The 16,292-nt window shown below is 38.0% G+C and overlaps 1 pseudogene; it reads right to left on the minus strand.

Moving 5' to 3' along the window:
* Window positions 1-991: 991 nt before the first annotated feature.
* On the minus strand, window positions 992-2,181 carry LOC127665797 (leucine-rich repeat-containing protein 28-like; annotated as a pseudogene).
* Between the last annotated feature and the right edge of the window lie 14,111 nt (window positions 2,182-16,292).

Consider the following 16,292-nt stretch of genomic DNA (forward strand, 5'->3'; position numbering starts at 1 on the left):
AATTTTATCTGATATTAAAATGGCTACTCCAGCTTGTTTCCTGAGACCATTTGCTTGTAAAATTGTCTTCCAGCCTTTTACTCTAAGGTAGTGTTTGTCTTTGACCCTGAGGTGTGTTTCCTGTAAGCAGCAAAATGTAGGGTCCTGTTTGGGTATCCAGTCAGTCAGTCTGTGTCTTTTTTATTGGGGCATTAAGTCCATTGATATTAAGAGATATTAAGGAATAGTGATTGTTACTTCCTATCATTTTTGACGTTATTTTTTAAATTTGATTGCTTAACTTCTTTTGGGTTTGATGAAAGGTTACTATCTTGCTTTTTCCAGGGTGAAGTTTCCCTCCTTGTATTGGTGTTTTCCTCCTATTATCCTTTGTATGGCTGGGTTTGTGGATAGATATTGGGTAAACTTGGTTTTGTCATGAAATATCTTAGTTTCTCCATCTACGGTGATTGAGAGTTCTGCTGGATATAGTAGTTTTGGTTGGCATTTGTGTTCTCTTAGTTTCTGCATGAGATCTGCCCAGGACCTTCTAGCCTTCATAGTCTCAGGTGGAAAGTCTGCTGTGATTCTGATAGGTCTTCCTTTATATGTTACTTGGCCTTTTTCTCTTACTGCCTTTAATATTCTTTCTTTGTTTAGAACATTTGGTGTTTTGATTATTATGTGACGGGAAGTATTTCTGTTCTGGTCCAGTCTGTTTGGAGTTTTGTAGGCTTCTTGTATATTCATGGGCATCTCTCTCTTTGGGGGAGGATATATTCCAATTTGAGGGAAAGGTGAAGGCCTTTTAGTTGTGAAGCCCACTCAGGACATTTCCAGAGAGTTCGACATGCCCCTCCGCTGAACAGGACAGGACAGGGCAGGATGGAATGGTCTGTCCTGCCTGGTTGGACTCTTCTGGTCTTGCTGGCTGGCTGGCAGCACATGCTGGGCGATGGCAGGCAGTTGTTGTGGCTGTGCTGGCAGTGCTCTTAAGGCTCTTGAGTGTTTATCAACACAGCAGGTTAAAAGTCAGCAGACACTGGGTGCAGCAGCAGTAAGCCACAAAGCCAATGCTTGTCCTCCTCTGCTGCAGGCCTGCCATCCGTGTCTCTCTTAAGGGGAAGAGCTTAGGATAGACAAAGGTAAACATGGGCTCACTACACTGGCGACAGTGCCCCAGGGGGCAGTGCAGCAGTTCCAGGAGACTTCTGGGTAATGAGATTGGCGACAAAAAGTTCAGATCTTTCCAAAGCCTGTGGTAGGTGCGGTAGAGACTCCACATGGTCAGTTCTTGCAGAGGCAGGACACGATCGTTTTCTGTGCCTATTGCCTTCACCTCTGCTGGGAGGAAGACGGTCAGCTGCCTAGATGAGAAGGTCAGCAGTCTCACCTCGGACAACTGGATGGGGATGCCACAGCCGTTGTAGCCAGCCGATGACTTTGTTGTAGAGGTATGAGGGCAGGCCCTTCAGCTGGACGTTGTTATCCACATACACATACTGCAGTTCCCGAGAGCGACCTAAATCGACTGGCAAAGATGCAAGACGGTTTCCAGCCATGGAGAGCTCATTGAGCCTGGGCAGTTGGCAGAGATGACGCGGCACACTCCATAGCCGATTGCGGTCCACAGTGAGGTACTGCAGAGAAAGGCACAGGTGAAGCCTCTCGGGTAAAGCTAGCAAACGATTGGTAGAAATGTCTAGTGTCTGCAGCTCCTTCAAATCGCCAACCTCTGGAGGTAGGAATTGTAGCTGGTTATTAGCTAAGCGAAGATGACGCAACGCTCTCAGACGACCAATTTCTGGGCAAACGATCTCTTAGGCATTGTCACTGAGATCCAGACACTGGAGTTTCACAAGGGACCCGATGGCTTCTGGGACCACAACTATGTTATTTGAGTGAAGGTACAGTTCCACCAGGTTTGGAAGCTTCTGAGCAAGGTTTTCTGGCAGGGTTGTGAGGGAGTTCCTTTTCATACGGAGCCTCTCCAGGTGCTGCAGCCCCTCGTCTTTCAGTAACTCCAATGGAAAATGGCGCAGATTCCTGTAATTTAAGAACAAATTCTTGTGCTTTTCAAGCCTGGCCACAGAGCTCGTCTTACAGAGTTCGGATGCCATGACTGAACATGTCCAACCAGAAGTGCTGTCACACTACATCTTGTCAAAATTGGTCCATTTCTCAGCGCCCGCTGACCTACACTCAGCGAGCGGCTCAGGCTGCGCATGGTAGGCAGTCCTAGAATGTATATTTAAAAACACAATTAGAAATAAATTCTACCTCTATAGCAACTATCCTAACTCCCGTACTGCCATAATTAAGCAGAAAAACAGAAGTACTAAATTGGAAAAAATATTAACTTTAACTTTTCATTATTTTCCTGTGGAACTGTAAAATTGTGTATTTCCAAACTTAGTGTAATTTAAAATTAGCATTTTGTAAAATTAAAAAGAAAGTAAAATATCAATCATAAAACACAAAAATAAGTAAGAAACTGGGGAGAGAGAGAGAGAGAGAGAGAGAGAGAGAGAGAGAGAGAGACAGAGAAGAAAAAGAAGAAAAAATTAATTATTATAAGCACTTTTACAAACTTATAAGAGTACGTTAAGAAAGTTTCGCTAAAACTAACTGAAAAAAAGTTTATTTTCTTTTATCTAAAAAGTGACAGAACCCTCTATAAGTGAAGACTTTGCTTTGTTGTACTTAGGAACAACGACTTTCATACTTCCAACACTGATAATGTATCAGTGATTGTTTTCAGTAAGTTATCCGGTTTCTTGTCTTTTACTGTCCCTTACCTCTATATAGTATAGAGTCCCTAGGTGTAAATGAATATGCAAAAGCTAGAACTGCTGTGTGTAAGTCAGAATTTTCTCCTGTCAGGCATGCTCCACTTTTTGACATTGAATGAAGACAAGACTCTGACATTGTTACCTATGGGTTTATTCTTAACTTTAATTAATCAAATATAAATAAATAAATTTATATCTCATAATGTTTTGATTCTCTTTATGGATTACTTTTGGTTCACATGCATAATCATGAGAAGGGTCATGAGATGCGCACACATCCAAGGGTATGAAACATTTGGAATGAAAAATTAACCTAAATAGAATGCCTATTTAAATGAGAATTCTTCGAAACATTTTCCAATAGTTTCAGAATGGTTCTCATGTGTTTCAGTCTAGCTTGAAACTCCCTATGTGGCTGAGAATGATTTTAAAATTCTCTTCCTGTCTCTTTGCTAAGTGCTGGGATCAAAGGGCAACACAACTCCTTGTTTCATGTTGTCAGAAAAGGGAACCTAGGGCTTTCCCCACTCAAGATGAGCACTCCAACAACTGAACTGTATCCCTAGTCTTCTGCTTCGAAATTTGTTTGAATAAGCAGATGTCATATAAAATAATTCAATAAAGTTGTCATAGCTTAATATATAAAACTTACTTAAATTTAATGATTATAATATCAGTCAATTAGTTAATGAATATTTTAAACATTACCATACTTATAAAACTAGTCTTATAAATTGAGAAATTTTAAAATTTTACAAAATATCTCAAACAAATTTAAAATAATGGTTAATTTATTTCTTACAATCCACATTAATATATCTGCATAATTATATGTAAAACTTAAGAGTAATGATTACAGAAATAAGGAGACTCTAATCATGTTCTATCATATAACAAAGAATGAAATATTAATTTTAAGACAGTTAAGTAGTATAATTCTTGTCTGATGGATCAAACTTGATAGCTTTATTCCTGTGGTCTATCTTCCATGGTATCAGAAAATACAGTGTATGCTACCAAGAGGGGAGCAATTAATGGTATGACCAAATCTTATCAGTTATATGTTACAACAAGATCATGCATAGCAAGCTATATAGGGTTACAGCAAATGCCTAATACTTGTAGGTGGAAACAAACAGCCATATAATTGGTCTTCAGATCCAATAAGCATGATGGAACCCATTGAAGCCTGATTTGAGAATTGTAGCCAACCATCCCAGGGCTACTGAAGACATAAATCTTCACGAATAGTCTATTACCACCTCTTTTCTAGACTAATATAATTCCTACCTCAATTCTAAGTGTTTTCATTATATCCACATATAAGTGGAGCTCTCACACTCCATCTTCTCTTTACAGCAAATGCAGACTATCACAAAAAACACAACTGCACTCTATGCACAGATGTACAGATCTTTTCACAGCCCCATCTCAATGGATACATCCCAACTCCTGCATCAGCTTCTGAGGGAATATCACATAAGGGGTGCTAGAAAGATTTATAAGAAGAAAAGGAGCAGGAAATCTGCTGTGAAACAGTTTCTTTAAAAACAAGAGCATAACAATGTCCATGTTGATAGACTCAATAGTGGAATGATGAAAATCTCATCGGTTGTGTCCCCTGAAAAAGAATCATTTGGCAGCTGATGAGTAATAAGAAGGGCAAAATTATTCTTTTTGTGGGTGGGCGACCTAATTTGTTTCACAATACGAAATGACAAGCCCTGAAACTATAGGAACATGAACATCAAATCATTCTCAGCAAGTTGCATTTATATATTTATAAATTATGCAGTAAACAAACACACATAGCAGATGTGTGTGTGTCTCTCCCTTGATTTTGGTAAAAAAAAAAATCTTTCTGATAAAATAGACCAAATGTGTAGTGTACTCTAGGTAAAAGATGACAAAATGAACATTCCTATTATGGAAGAATTTAATGTGTATGCCCACAGGATTCATATAATCTATTTTAGGATTTGAACCATATATGTATAAATATATTTAAAAGTAGATACATGCCCTTTGAATATTTGAGAGTTATTTTTCAACAGTTGGCTTCTGGCATAATTAAATCTCTAATTTTTCTGCAGCAAGTAAAAATATAATTGCATAAATTGTTAATGTTTAAGATCAAGTAAATTTTTAATTGGATTATAGTGACCTGTAGTAAAGTAGAAAGTGATCTTGGATTTTCACTTGTTCAAGTAAAAAAAAAATTAATTAGTCCAACAGCAATAGTCACCCATGCATAAGTTGCATTAAATTTGTGAGGGGAAATGTTATCATAACAAAAGTTAACCAGAAATTAAATAACAAAGAATCTAAGTTACTGCTATTGCCCTAGATTTCTGCAGGTACCCTGATTGTACCTGCCAATCGCACAGAGAGCTCCATCAGAAAAATCACTCAATATGTGCAGAAAGCAGACATTAAAGTCATAGGCTAATCTAATGGACATGACACATCAGTGTTTGATTTCAGAAACCCTTTGTAAATCCAGACCTTGAGAGGTGAGGACAAGAGCTTTCTGGAAGACTGGGTAGCTAGATTAGGTCAAGGATCTGGATTCACAAGTAACCTTGCCTCAGTAAATAAAATTTAGAAAATTTAAGAAGACCCTCAATATCAACATCTGGTCTCCAACATACGTGAGCACACAGGCGTACATGCACTTGCACACCAGAAATGAATAGAGATAAATGAAAAAAAGATTTTGATATAATAAACAAACAGAAATTACTGATTTGTAAAGGTTTATTCATTTTCTATTCTGAAAGGGGTTTGAGGGAAAGGAGCTCTCACTCATTTTTGTTGGGATTGCGAACAGGTATAGCTACTGCAAGTATGGAGAATTCCCCAGAAAAGCTGAAAGTATAGGTACAATATGACGCAGCTATATCATTCCTTGTTATATGGCCAAAAGACACACTACTCTACAGGTTCTTTTCAGCCATGTTCATTGCTTCTATATTTTTGGACCCTTTTTTATTAGATATTTTCTTTATTGATGTTTCAAATTTTATCCCTTTTCCTGGTTTCCCCTCCAAAAATCCCCTATCCCATCCCACCTCCCCTTGCTCTCCAACCCACCCACTCCCACTTTCCTGACCTAGAATTCCCCTATACTGGGGTTTCAAGCCTTAATAGCCAGATGCTGGAAAGAACACAAATGTCCCTCAACAGAGGAATCAATAAGTTCTTAATAGGTAGAAAATAGAAAAAAACTAAATACTCACCGGCCATTGAATGGATAATGAAAATATGTACTAGGAATAATAAAAAAATGAATGCCACATGATCCCTATTATTGGATGTCCATAGGTCCAAATCTTCAGATGTTAATTAATATACTGGGATAAATGCACAAGCCCCAATCCTTTCCCAATCTCTTGGTAGCCATTTTGTATGCAGCAGAATGCTGGGTCCTATTTATGTATCCAGTCTGTTAGTCTATGCTTGGGGGAATGGGAAATAAATACGGATTCTTTCCAGGGTGGGGAACATAGTAGCAATGGGGAGAGAAAGAGCAGGGTACACGTGGCTTGACCAGAGAAATGGAAAAGGGGAGCTCTAATTAAGGGAGCGCAAGGAGATAGACATAGACATAGGGGAAAATGACAATAAGTTGTAGTTTGTAGTTTCTACTACCCCACTTAAGTTCTAGGCAGATGGCTCTATCAGCCCCTGCCCAGGTTGCCTCTGATTAACTTATATTTTTATTAGATATTTTATTTATTTGCATTTGTACTGGATGTTTTTGTATATCAACTTGACATAGGCAGGAGTTATCACAGAGAAAAGAGCCTCAGTTGGGAAAGTGCCTCCATGAGATCAAGTTTTGGGCATTTTCTCAGTTGGTGATCAAATGGGGAGGGTCTATTGTGGGTGGTGCCCTAGCTGGGCTGGTAGTCTTGGCTTCTGTAAGAGAGCAGGCTGAGAAAGCCAGGGGAAGCAAACTAGTAAGAAACATCCCTCCATGGCCTCCTGCTTCCTGACCTGCTTGAGTTCCAGTCCTGACTTCCTTTGGTGATGAACAGCAACATTGAAGTTCTAAGCTGAATAAACCCTTCCTCCCCAACTTGCTTCTTGGTCATGATATTTTGTGCAGGAATAGAAACCATGTCTAAGACAAATTGGGACCAGCATTGTGGGGTATTCCTATGACAACCTGACCATGTTTTGGGGAGGACTGTGGAAGGACTTTGGAGCTTTGGGCTAGAAGATACATTTGGTATTAAGAGTTCTGTGGGATGTTGTGTAGAAGCTTGGAAGATAATAGTGAGAACACTGCAGAAGATGGAGACCTGGCTTGTGAAATTTCAGAGGGAAGAGTAAAGACCACTTGTTAGGGTCATTGCTATTTTGATTGTGAAGATTCTGTGGTTTTTGGTTAGCTGGGGCAGAAGAATCAGCTGGGATTTACAAGATACCAGCTACTAACTTTTCATTACTGGGACTATTGATGCTGGTTAGCTAAAAAAAAAAAAAAAAAAAAAAAAAAAAAAAAAAAAAAAATAGTGGTTATTATGAAGAGTCCAGCATCATTGAAGTGAAAACTTCTGGGAAGTATGTTCTAAGAGCACATAGAGGCTTTGTTCCAGAGATAGCCAAGGTTGTACCTTATGTAGTGGCTGAATTTCTATAAGAGTCACCCAGGCGGTACCTGATTTAAAGTCATGAAGGAGTCATGAAGAGCAGCTGAGCCTTGGCACTATGAGAGGCCATGGAAGGACATCTGTAAAGGTGTAGCCTCAGTTGCAATTGATGGACCAGGACTGAAGGGATCATGCAAAGGAGTTGAGGCTTGTTACCATGAAGGGAGCCTATGAGATGCTATTGGTAAAGCCTAGTTATAGCAAAAGACATCAGTGTTTTGGAGATGCCAGTACTATGAGATGACCACCAAGAGCAGCAGCAGCAGCAGCAGCAGTAGAGTATAGACAGCTGGAGCCTGGAAGACAAGGTGTGTGGCACAAAGGGCAGGGATAAAGAAATACCCCAAGCACTTGGAGGAGCCCAGAGGATTATGAGTTGGAATTGCAGACATCAGATAGTTGGAGTTTGATTTTGCTTTTGATTGTGTCTGTGCCCTGATATTTTTCCCTCTTGAAGAACATACTTTAGTGGAGCCCAAAGTTAAAAGACTTCAAATTTTTAAAAGACTGAATTGTAAAAGATATGGGATATTTTTAAAAGATTGACCTTTTAATATGTAAAGATGATGGAACTTTTAATGTTATTTAGATCTTGAGATTGAATAAGAAAGTAAGGGTTGAAGTTTAATATTGATTTTGTGTGTGTGTCAAGTTGACAAGTGGTCAATTGTACTGACTGGTTTTGTGTGTCAACTTGATACAGGCTGCAGCTATCCCAGGGAAAGGAACTTCAGTTGGGGAAGTGTCTCCATGAGATCCAGTTGTGTGGCTTTTTCTCAGTTGGTGACCAAGTTGGGAGGGCCCCTTGTGGGTGGTGCCATCCCTGGGCTGGTATACTTGGGCTCTATGATAAAGGAAGCTGAGCAAGCCATGAGAAGCAAGCCAGAAAGGAACATTCCCCGCCCCCACATGGCCTCTGTAAAAGCTCCTGCTCCCTGACCTGCTTTAGTTCAGTTCCTGTTTTCTTTGGTGATGAAGAGCAATGTGGAAGTGTAAGTTGAATAAATATTTTCCTCCCCAACTTGCTTCTTGTTCATGAGGTTTTGTGCAGGAATAGAAATCATGACTAAGAAAGCATTTCAACTGCTATTTCCTTTCTGGTTTCTCCTCTATCCCATCCACCCTCACCCTGCTCAACAACCCACCCACTCCTGCTTCCCTGCCCTGGTGTTCCCATACACTGGGGACCTATCCTTCACAGGACCAAGTACCTCACCTCCCGTTGGTGACCTACAAGGCCATCCTCTGCTATATGCAGCTGGAGCCATGGGTCCTTCCATGTGTACTCTTTGGTTGGAGCTTTAGTCCCTGGGAGCTCTGGGGTACTGCTTGGTTCATATTGTTGCTCCTCTGATGGGGCTACAAACCCCTTCAGCTCCTTCTCTCTTATCTCTACCTCCTCCATTGGGGACCCTGTGCTCAGTCCAATGCTTGGCTGAGAGCATCCACCTCTGTATTTGCCAGGCACTGCCTAAACCTCTCAGGAGACAGGCATATCAGGCTCCTGTCGGCAAGCACTTGTTGGCACCCACAATAGTGTCTGGGTTTGGTGACTGTATGGATCCCCAGGTAGGGCAGCCTCTGGATGGCCTTTTCTTCAGTCTCAGCTCCATACTTTTTCTCTATAGCTCCTTCCTTGGGTATTTTGTTCCCGGTTCTAAGAAGGACTGAAATATTTGCACTTGATTAGCTAGCATATTTTTAATATGCTTTAGCTCAATGGTCAGGCTCTACTAAGCCTTTCTCAGCTAGACTGGCCTTCTCTTCACTTCCAACTTAACACTTCTAACTCTGCCCTCAGCTCAGTTCCTCAGTTCCCTTTAGTCCCATCTCAGGACCTGCCATCAGTTTACACATCTCCTGGCTGCTAACCCAGGGCAAGTTGGGAAAGGGGTCAATGGCTATTCCATTCAAGATCTTACATGGTTGGTGGCTCTTCCTCCCTCTGAAGTATGGCAAATCCTTTCTCTCGTGCCATGTCTGCTAGCCTGCCTGTGGGAACCTAGAAGTCCTCCCTATTTTGCCCAGCCACTGACTGCTAGTATCTTTATTGGTCTATTAAGAACTGGTTGGGGAACAGGATCTTCAGTGTTCATACACAGATTCCTGACCAATGAACCAGAACCATTACCAAAATAAGGTTGTCTATAAATACATAAGGAATCCTTTTATTATCTACATAAAAATAAAAGAATTAAAATGTAGATGGCTCAATCTTCTAATTAAACATAGAGTTTACCAAGAAGTTTCAAATTTATGCTCACAATGATCCTCACAAGAGCCAAAGACAACCTGATAAAACACTCAAATGTCTCCAAAAACATTAGAAGCTGTAGTTATTCTTCTTGGTTGCTCTCTAAAGGTGAGGTACTAAGTACCTTGGCTAAAGACACCATGTTCTTCAGATAAAGAATCTACAGAACCCTGAGATGGAACTGACCAGGATGCCTCCCTTCTGAGGACTAACATTCATTGTACTTAGAAGTGCTGTGTTCCAAAATGAGGGAGGTAACCAACAGTTCTGTTCAGCTATGACTACAATGAACCACAATGACCAGCAGTCTTAACCCTAAGGTACCATAATGATTCTTTGCAGGTGACTAACACCTGCTTAATTGGACTTAAGACCATCTCAACAGGAAGTTCATTGTCTCTCATAATAGAAACCTAGTCAACTACTCAGGCCTACTGACACCATGGATCTTAAAGAAGAACATACATCCACTATTTACTATACCAGGAAAATTTTTAACTATTTTTTTTAGTATTCCCACAGAGGTATTTAATGCCCACACCACAACAAACAACCATCTTGGTAGAAAACACAGAGACCATTAGAGATAACCCACAATCATTTAAAATATGGTGCTATAAGAGTCCAGTCTCAGTAGATGCATATATAAAACAGCTATCGTACTTAAGGTTCACAGAATATTGCAAAAGAAAATGTATAAAGATAGAAAGAACCAGATTGGGACATTTTTTGTGACATTGTGTCTTCTTGTAATATGAGAAGTACACCCACATAACTGCCTGCATATAAGTTGAATGAGAAAAACAATAGACACGTAGAATAGACAGGGAAAACCCAAGAGCCTATAGGTTCTTCTGCTTCTGGACCAGAAGAAGTCTCCTGGTCCTCTAGAGATGGAATTACAGATAATTGCTAGTTGTCACAGGAAATGATAAGGACCCCAGGTCCACAGCAAGAACTAGAACCTTTAAAAACCTATACCATCTTTCCAATGTGAACATTTAGTTATATACTATGTTAAGTGATTCTTTAACTCTTAAAGAAAGTATCATGGAAAACTTTCTCAATAAAAAAAATCATTTTATTGTTAATTGAAATTATTAGAGATAAGCTAAAATTTCATCTTTGAATATACATTTCTAAAAATTAGTATATTATTAATATTTTAAGATGAGTTAAGTTTTCCTTAACTCATGTCAGTTTTTCAATTTAAAAATATGAACTGTCAGTCTTATATATTTCAGAATTCGTTTATAAAATACAATATCATGTGACAGAAATGTAATTATATACTTAATGCTTTTTAAGAGCTAATTTTGTATTTATTTGCTCACACTCTGCTTTTATTTTTAACTGTATACACATAACCCTTACAAGCAGATCTTTTAGGTTAAATTGCTTAAAAATTAAGGGTTTTATTTTTAAAATTATAATTCTCCCATCATTAAAATGAAGCTTTTCAAATAACTAAAATTCTATTATTAGGAAGAAACTTTAAAACTACTTTTGATGCTGCTGCTCTGAATTATTAGTGAATTGCCTTAGATTTTCAAGTATTGTTCCACTCAAGAATAACCCTCTAATTACTAGTTATATGCTGATTTTATTTTGATTTCACCTTAATGAATTCTACTTTTGATTATTTATTTGTAATATGTCTTCTGTAATAAGCGTACATGTAATGTAAATAAAATAATTTACAAGCTTCAGTTGAAAGATATCGAGTTTGAATGTCTTTATTTTTGTGTGCTTGTTATGATATTATTCTCCTTTTTATAATTACTAACAATCATTTCTCCATTAATATGAGAGGATTTACTCTTAATTTAAAGTTACTAGTCTTTAGGCCCTGCTGTGAATGGATTTTATACACATCCTTCTTCTGAAAACATGTAAAGATCGATTGGTGATTATGTTCTATAGAAAGACATGGATGTCTCTTTCCTAAAAGCAGAATCTGAACCTTTTGTGAATCTTTATCTGTTCTCAAGATTAAAAAGTAATGATAATAAAAAAGTAGAATCAGTACCCATCCCTATGGAGAGTTCCTGGTTTAAGTATTTGTGTAATTTTTTTTTCAGTGTGAAATGTGTCCTTTACTGTCTCCTGCAGGATCTAATCTCATCATATCTTACTTTCACCACGCTTACAAATACTGTCATGAGAGAAAAGAGCCTTTGCTCTGGGGCCAAGCAAGTAAGGTGTCAATTATAGAGCAAAAAGAAGAGATGTGACCTAAAAATTTAAACCCATTTTGCCTTTGTGGTTTGGATAGTTTCACCCAGTATGAAAAGAAGCTATGAGAAAAGAGCTATATTTTAATAATTTGCCATGTGTAGGACATTTTTTTGCTAGGCATGAGCTTTCTCTAAAATGCAATGGTCCTAGAAAATTTCTTAGAGAACTATATATTTAGCTAAAATACTTTGAATTTTAGGAAAATAAGGCAAGAGAGAGAATTATTAAGAGAAATCATATTTTTGCTCTTTTACTTTTGAGAAACACTGAATTCAGTAAGTATGCCTATCTGTAGGCAAGGACAGAGATTTCTTTATATGTGTCTGAATTTACTATTATGCTGTATTATAAACAATTTATTGTAGGTGATAATCTCTATATACAGAACCTACTTGAGAGCTAGGAGTAGTATATAATAATAATTATTCATGGTTCATGGTTCAAAGTTTAACTAAATGTGAAAACTCAGGTTAATTAATATTAAATTTCTGTGACTGATATAATTGTAAGCTGAATGCAAAGAAATTTAAACAATTACAAAAGATGGTGACCAAAAACACTCTTACATTCTATAAAGGATATATTATTAGAATTATTTCCTTTATTTTTGAGATTATAATTTAATTACATAATTTTTTCTTTCTTTTTCTCCCTCCAAACATTGCAATATATAACACAGACTCTATTTCAAATTCATAGCCTCTATTTATATGTTATTACACACAGACACACACACACACCTATACATATAACTGTACCTACATCTACATTGATATAGACTTATACATATACACATAAACAATACACATATATACTCATGCATATATACATACATATGTATGTGCATATGTATGTATATATGCATGAGTATATATATATACACAAAAATGTGTATGTGTGTATTCATAAACACAAACTACTCACTGTGTAATATCACTTGCATATATAATTTCAGGCCTATTACTTTATACTCTACAATCAATTACTGTGCTACAACTTATCAAAATATGCAGATGTACAGTCCTATCACAATGTCTCCATTTGTAAAACAACTCCTATACTTAGACTTGGGCATTATTGTAGAAGTGTGCATGTAAAGTTGGTAGGAACCCAAGGATTGTTGGGCTTGTTGTATCATTTTACACATCCAGAATGTCAGATGTTACACCCACAAAGTCCACCAACTTGCTTACCTGGAAATGAGCTGAATGAAGCCAACAACAGTGATGTTGGAGTGGACTGAGGAGAGTCCCCATGTGGAGGACATTTTTAAAGCAGCCACTGTGATAAAACTTTCTGTGTTTTCTGTGAGGTTTGAATGACAGAAACTGTCTACTGCCCAGACTTAGCAGATTTTACTTCATGTAAATAAGGTTGACTCATTAAAGCATTAGTGAGACTATCCTAATTATATTCATGGGATTGGAAGTAACTCATCAATATCATCCAGTTATCAATATCATCCAGATATAAACTCTGCTGCTGCAAAGCCATCTACCAGAAAATAACGTGCATCCATAGTATGAGCACAAACAAGTACATTTTTATCTTATATTTAAGGTTAGTTTCATGAGATAAAATCCTAAGTGACACTGGTAAACTAGCCAAGAACCTGAAACTAGATATATCATGGGCCTATAGAAAACCTACTATTATATTTTCCTAAAGGACCATAGCAAAGAGTAACTCCTAATGACACATTGTATATATATTGGTGAGTGCATTATTCAACCCTCATCAGAAAATTTCACACAGTACAATTAACACAGTGACTCAGAATTGGGTAATGCACAGAGACAAATAAAATTTCTAACACTCAGCCACACATAGCTTATCTACTTCAAGGTCCTCTCCTCAAACCTCAGTGATCTAAGCAGGTAAAAAGGCAGAATTACTAAAAGATTAGGAGAGTCTGGATAACTCCAAGGAAAATGTGTCTTCCAGACACAATAGTACTATTTTATATGTGTCCTTACAGAGACTGTGACAACATGCACAACATTTGGACAGGTTCAAATAAATAATCAGAAATAGAAGCTGACCTAGATACAAAGATCCAGTTATCAATCATCAATAATCCATTTAGATATAATACTAACTTAGAAAGAAAAACATCAATTTTTCCAATATATCATCACTGGACATACCAACTAACATTAAGGGCAGGTCTCATGGCTAGGAGTGGTTGTATATGCACAAAACAGAGTCCATGGCTTTAGTGTGGTATGTGGAATTTTGTTTTGCTTTGTCTTGACATTGTTGTTCTATACTTATTATTTTGTTTATTTTGAGTTTCATGATATTTTATTTTTTATTTTTTTAATATTTTTATATTCTATATTCTTTGTTTAAATTCCAAATGATTTCCCCTTTCCCGGATCCCCCCTCCCCATATGTCCCATAAACCTTCTCTCCATCCCTTCTCCAATCACCTCCCTCCTTTTTCTCAGTCCTTATATTCCCTTCTAATGCTAGATTAATTCTTTCCAGGATCAGGACCCTCTCCATACTTCTTCATGGGAGTCATTTGTGCCTTGGGTATTCAGGGCTTCTGGGCTAATTAATATCCACTTATCAGAGATTGCATTCCATGTGTATTCTTTTGTGACTGGGTTACCTCACTTAGCATGATATTTTCCAGATCAAACCATTTGCCTAAAAATTTTGTGAATTCATTGTTTCTAATTGCTGAGTAGTATTCCACTGTGTAAATATACCACATTTTCTGTATCCATTCCTTCTCTGAGGGGCATCTGGGTTCTTTCCAGCTTCTGGCTATTATAAATAAGGCTGCTATGAACATAATGGAGCATGTGTCTTTATTGCATGCCAGGGAATCCTTTGGGTATATGCCCAGGAGAGGTATAACAGGGTCCTCCGGAAGTGTCATGTCCAGTTTTCTGAGGAACCGCCAGACTGATTTCCAAAGTAGTTGTACCATCTTACAGCCCCACCAGCAGTGGAGGAGTGTTCCTCTTTCTTCACATCCTCACCAACACCTGCTGTCTCCTGAGTTTTTGACCTTAGCCATTCTGACTGGTGTAAGGTGAAATCTCAGGGTTGTTTTGATCTGCATTTCCCTAATGACTAATGATGTTGAGCACTTCTTAAGGTGCCTCTCGGCCATCCGAATTTCATCAGGTGAAAATTCTTTGTTAAGATCTGTACCCCATTTTTTAATAGTCTTATTTGGTTCCCTGGGGTCTAACTTCTTGAGTTCTTTGTATATATTGGATATTAGCCCTCTATCAGATGTGGGGTTGGTGAATATCCTTTCCCAATTTGATAGTTGCCGTTTTGTCCTTTTAACAGTGTCCTTTGCCTTACAGAAACTTTGTAATTTTATGAGGTCCCATTTGTCAATTCTTGATCTTAGAGCATAAGCTATTGGTGATCTGTTCAGTAACTTTTCCCCTGTGCCCATGTCCTCAAGGATCTTCCCCAGTTTCTTTTCTATTAGTTTCAGTGTGTCTGGTTTTACATGGAGGTCCTTGATCCACTTGGAGTGAAGTTTAGTACATGGAGATAAGAATGGATCAATTCACATTCTTCTGCATACTGACCACCAATTGAACCAGCACCATTTGTTGAAAAGGCTATCTTTTTTCCATTGGATGTTTTTGGCTCCTTTGACGAAGATCAAGTGACCATAGGTGTGTGGATTCATTTCTGGATCTTCAATTGTATTCCATTGGTCCACTTGTCTGTCACTGTGCCAATACCATGCACCATCAACACTATTGCTCTGTAGTATTGCTTGAAGTCAGGGATACTGATTCCCCCAGAATTTCTTTTGTTGTTGAGAATAGTTTTAGCTATCCTGGGTTTCTTGTTTTTCCAGATGAATTTTAGAATTGCTTTTTCTAACTCTGTGAAGAACTGAGTTGGTATTTTGATGGGGATTACATTGAATCTGTAGATCGCTTTTGGCAAGATGGCCATTTATCTATATTAATCCTGCCAATCCACAAGCATGGCCGATTTTTCCATTTTCTGAGGTCTTCTTCGATTTCCTCCTTCAGAGACCTGAAGTTCTTGTCATATAGATCTTTCACTTGTTTGGTTAGAGTCACACCAAGATACTTTATATTGTTTGTGGCTATTTTGAAGGATGTCATTTCCCTAACTTCTTTCTCAGCCTGCTTATCCTTTGAGTATAGGAAGGCAACTGATTTGCTTGAGTTGATTTTATAACGAGCCACTTTGCAGAAGTTGTTTATCAGCTGTAGGAGTTCTCTAGTGGAGGTTTTCGGGTCACTTAAGTATACTATCATGTCATCTGCAAATAGTGATAATTTGACTTCTTCCTTTCTACTTTGTATCCCCTTGAAATCCTTATGTTGTCTAATTGCTCTAGCTAGAACTTCAAGT

Source organism: Apodemus sylvaticus, chromosome 15, assembly GCF_947179515.1.
Source record: "Apodemus sylvaticus chromosome 15, mApoSyl1.1, whole genome shotgun sequence".
Classification (NCBI taxonomy): domain Eukaryota; kingdom Metazoa; phylum Chordata; class Mammalia; order Rodentia; family Muridae; genus Apodemus; species Apodemus sylvaticus.